General features: G+C 37.0%; 1 non-coding gene across 1 annotated transcript; it reads left to right on the top strand.

The window, feature by feature from the left end:
* Positions 1-2,746: 2,746 nt before the first annotated feature.
* LOC123571968 (U6 spliceosomal RNA) lies at positions 2,747-2,852 on the top strand. Its single transcript, XR_006696326.2, has one exon. It is a non-coding gene; the product is annotated as a U6 spliceosomal RNA (small nuclear RNA).
* Positions 2,853-5,379: the final 2,527 nt, after the last annotated feature.

Genomic DNA, 5,379 nt, shown 5'->3' with positions numbered 1-5,379 from the left:
CGGGACCATTTTACCCATGCAACCCAGATGCATAACCCAGGGGCAGATCTGGGGATTCTAATCAGGTCTCAGAGTGGATAGGTTTGGAAAGGGCCATCATTGTAGCAGATAGAGGCTCCCAGAAGCTTAAAGTTCCTCCACAAGACAAGCCCAGGTTCCGGCTTCTTTCTACAGGGTTTCAAAAGTGTGTGTTATTTTAATGTATTTATGGTTGTTTATTCTACATTAAGATATTTAAAAATAAAAATAGATTCTCAACCTAAATTTTAATTTACCAGACCTTTCTCCTCTTTTTATCTTTTCTCTCTCTTCTTCTTTTTCTCATTCTTTATTTCATGTTTCTTAATCAGTAAAGAATGGAAGAATAAAGAAAATCAAATTAATCTATAGAGAAAAGGGGAAATATAAAAAGAATAGTTACATTCCACTATTCCTACTTTCAAATGAATCCAAGCTCAGCCAACTGCTGAGGAAATGAGAATGTAGGAAAACAACCTGGGGGCTGGTGCCTTTGTTTCTGTCTGTACAGAAACATCTGGATTTCAATAGAATGATACGGTAAGAATCATTTGGCACCCATCATTGCTATTAAATGTCTGTTAGCATTGATGAAACAAAAGAGGCTCATTAAAAATGGCATTTATGCTGGAAACCTTAGGATGATGGTATGTAATGAATCATTGGTGAGCTTTATCAGTGACTGTGTATTTTTGGCAGGATAACAGAAAGAGGGAATGAATAAGAATGTACTTTTGTGATCTTCCAGTGGGGTAGGAGAGAAAGAAGATTGTGGCAGTTCTGGGGAAATACTTCAAACATCAAAGACCAGAGCCTTAAGATCTGGTTACTGTTCTCACAGGAGCATTTTCTTTGTCCTGTTGACTGTTTGGGAAAATGTTTACAGCCAACTTTGCTGCTAAATGTCTGAATTCCGCTGAAGACTCTTTCTTTCTGTGAACAGAAGTAGTTTGGATATATTTTTCTCTTTATCTTGCATGCTTTTTTCAGTTACTTATTTCAGTCAACTCTCCTAAGTTTATTACTCATATTTTCTTAACATTTGTAAACTTTGTAAAAGATATTTGTTATAGCAAATTTAAGGCAAAAGTGTCAGAAATCTAATTTATTATAGGAGGTATTTAATTTCTGCCAGTGGATGATAATGTTAAATGCTTCTCTTAAAAGATTAACATTTGTATATATCAGCAACATGACTCACTTTTAGCATTTTCCATTTGCATCTTCATCTACTGCAACCATCTTACTCTCTTTCTCTCTCTCCATCTCTTGCCCCAGTCTCTCCCACACTCTTGGTTTTCCTAGGAACATTAGGAAATTAACCAATTCATTTTCTTATGGGTCATGACAAGAAGGCTTCAGTTTAGTATTTTATCTCGGATGGAAATTTCAAAGAATTTTAGTAAAAGCATGTGAAAACTGCCTTCCATAACATTATTATCATGCCTAGAAATTAGGAAGTTAATATACATGGATGGTTAACATAGCAGTAAAATGTGGATAGTGACCATGATAGCATATCTGAGATAATATGATTTAGGTGTCCTGCAGGCCTCCCCTGCTGTATGCCTGTATCCTTTCCTGTGGGACTTTTGCTGGCAACACGGTTGAGAATTAAATGTACAGAGTTGAAATACTCTTTGGATTCTGAGAAATTACATTTTGTGAGATCATGGAAACAGCCCTAGATAAGACTCTTGTATAGAATTTCTGCTTGAAAGTGCTTTGTAACCTCCAGCAAGGCTCCTAATCTCTCTAGGCCTCAGTTTCCTTGCCTGTAACAGAAAATGATTGGATCCTATTCTAAATCTGAAGTTTGATAATATTTCCAAATTTTCTTTATTCACATCTCCCTTTCACCTCACGCCAAATTCTAAATCTTCAGTTCCCACATTTCTACCTAATGAGGAGGGAAAAGAACCAAAAGCTGATAACTGCAGAATTGGTCTCTGGGAAATAATTGTCTTTGCTGAACATCAATGTATCTTAAAGGGTGTGTTTGATTTGGAAAATAATCCCCAGGTCCCCCAACTGCATCACAGCAATGTCTTTATGAATGGAGGCTATGTGAATAGCCCCAGTTTTATTCTGTGAAAGAAGCAAACAGAACCTTAGACAGGCAAGGTAACCTTCTCAGAGAGGAGATGGGGCCAGGTCAGACGAAATAAAGCTAGTTAGCAACTTGGCAGGAAGCTGGAGCTTCAGAGAAATGAGAAATAGAATTTCCCAGTCATTTCAATGCAAAGATTCTTTAAAAATAGTGATATCTAATAAATAGCTGTTTGCTATATATGCTATGTTGTAATATTCCCCTTGCCTTCCTCCCAAACTCTCCATTGAGTTTACTACAATTGTGAACTCCATTGAGGTCACAGCCTTGACTGGGGGAGACTTTCGGCACTGTGAGTGGAGGACATGCCTATTTCCACATAAGCAAGGGAAGAATCAGCAGGTGGTGAAATGAAAGCATGGATCAAGGATTCAGAGGAAACAGAAGACTACTGTAACTAGAGGTTTTGAGAAACTTAAGTCTTCACACCACTCCCTACTCTCTTGACAAGAAATTAGGTTCCCATCCCTATATAAGGCAGGATGTTTGAACCATAGCAAGCTAGAGGATTTGGAATCATCCAGGCAAGTGACATCTTTCACACTAGGATAAGCAAATGATAATATAATAATTCAACTTTTTATTTTCTAAGAATGAAGAGAATAGAATTGAAATTGGGTGCTCACTTTGGTGGCACATATACTAAAATTGGAACAACGTAGAGATGATTCACATGGCCCCTGCACAAGGATGACACACAAATTTGTAAGCATTTCATATTTTTCAAGTCTGCAGAATAACCAGCTAGCATCATGATGACAAGATCAAATCCACACATAAAAACACCAACCATAAATGTAAATGGGCTAAATGCCCCAATTAAAAGACAGAATGGCAAGCTGGATAAAGAACCAAGACCCATCGGTATGTTGTCTTCAAGAGACCCATCTCACATGCAAAGATACATATAGGCTCAAAATAAAGGGATGGAGGAAAATTTACCAAGCAAATGGAAAACAGAAAAAAGCAGGAGTTGCAATCCTAGATTCTGAGAAGATAGACTTTAAACCAACAAAGATTAAAAAAAAGATAAAGATGTTACATAATGGTAAAGTGTTCAATTCAGCAAGAAGAGCTAACTATCGTGAGTATGTACCCAATACAGGAGCACCCAGATTCATAAAGCAAGTTCTTAGAGACCTTCAAAGAGACTTAGACTCCCACACAATGATAGTGGGAGACTTTACCACCCCACTGACAATATTAGATCATTCAGATAGAAAATTAACAGATATTCTGGACCTGAATTCAGTTCTGGGTCAAGTGGACCTGAGAGATATCTACAGAACTCTTTACCTAAAAACAACAGAATATGTATTCTTCTCATTGCCACATGGAACTTACGCTAAAGTTGACCGCATAATCAGAAATAAAGCACTCCTCAGCAAATGCAAAAGAACTGAAATCATAAACAGTCTCTCAGACCACCATGCAATCAAATTGGAACTCAAGATTAAGAAATTCACTCAAAACCACACATCTACATGGAAATTGAACAACCTGCTCCTGAATGATTCTTCAGTAAATAATGAAATTAAGGCAGAAAACAAGAAGTTCTTTGAAACTAATGAGAATGAAGAAAAATGAACCAGAATCTCTGAGATACAGTGAAAGCAGTGTTAAGAGGAAAATTTACAGCACTAAATGCCCACATCAAAAAGCTAGAAAGATGTCAAGTTAACAACCTAACATTTCAACTGAAGGAACTAGAGAACCAAGAGCAAACAAACCCCAAAGCTAGCAGAAGACAAGAAATAAACAAGATCAGAACTGAACTGAAGGAGCTAGAGACATGAAAAACACATAAAAAAATCAAATCCAGGAGCTGGTTTTGTGAAAAAATTAAAATAGACTGCTGCAAGACTAATGAAAAAAGAGAGAAGATTCAAAGAAACACAATCAGAAGTGATAAGAGGGCTATCATCAATGGCCCCACAGAAATACAAACAACCATCAGAGAATACTATCAACACCTCTATGCGCATAAACTAGAAAATCTAGAAGAAACTGATGAACTTCTGAACACATACCCCCAACCTGATAACTGAACCAGGAAGAATTTGAATCCCTGAATAGACCAATAATAAGTCCTGAAATTGAGGCAGTAATAAATAGCTTACTAACCAAAAAAAAGTCCAGAACCAGATGGATTCACAACCAAATTCTACCAGAGGCACAAAGAAGAATTGGTACCATTTGTACTGAAACTATTCCAAAGAATTGAAAAGGAGGGACTCCTCCCTAACTCATTCTATGACATCAGCATTATCCTGATACCAAAACCTGGCAGTGATACAACAAAAAGAGAAATCTTCAGGCCAATATCCTTGATAAACATCAATGCAAAAACCCTCAATAAAATACTGGCAAACTGAATACAGAAGCACATAAAAAAGCTTATCCACCATGATCAAATATGGAACCCAAAAAGAGACCAAATAGCCAAGACAATCCTAAGCAAAAAGAACAAAGCTGGAGACATCAAAAACCAGAGGTTTTGAGAAACTTAAATCTTCACACCACTCCCCACTCTCTTGACAAGAAACTAGGTTCCCATCCCTATATAACAGGATGTTTGAACCATAGCAAGCTAGAGATTTGGAATCGTCTAGGCAAGTGACATCTTTCACACTAGGATAAGCAAATAATAATATAATAAATCAAATTTTTATTTTCTGAGAACAAATAACAGGCTTCATCCCAGGGATTCAAGGTTGGTTCAACATATGCAAATCAGTAAATGTGATTCATCACATAAACTACATGATCATCTCAAGAGATGCATAAAATAGCTTCAATAAAATTCAACCTCCTCTCATGTTAAAAAAACTCAATAAACTAGGTATTGAAGGAACATGTCTCAAAATAATAAGAGCCTTGTATGACAAACCCACAGTTTATCGAATGGGTAAAAGTTGGAAGCATTACCCTTGAAAACTAGTGTAAGACAAGGATGCCCTCTTTCACCACGCCTGTTCAACATAGTGTTGGAAGTTCTGACCAGGCAATCAGACAAGAGAAAAAAATAAAGGGTATTCGATTGGAAGAGAGGAAGTCACACTCTCTCTGTTTGCAGGTTACATGATCCTATATTTAGAAAACCCCATTGTCTCAGCCCAAAAGCTTCTTAAGCTAATAAACAACTTCAGCAAAGTCTCAGGATACAAAATCAATGTGCAAAAATCAAGCATTCTTAGGCACCAGCAGGCAAGCAGAGAGCCAAATCATGAGTGAATTCCCATTGAAAATTG

Source organism: Macaca fascicularis, chromosome 2 (genome assembly GCF_037993035.2).
Source record: "Macaca fascicularis isolate 582-1 chromosome 2, T2T-MFA8v1.1".
Taxonomy (NCBI): Eukaryota; Metazoa; Chordata; class Mammalia; order Primates; family Cercopithecidae; genus Macaca; species Macaca fascicularis.
Note: the sequence above shows the minus strand (reverse complement) of the source record. Positions and strands in the feature narration are given on the sequence as shown.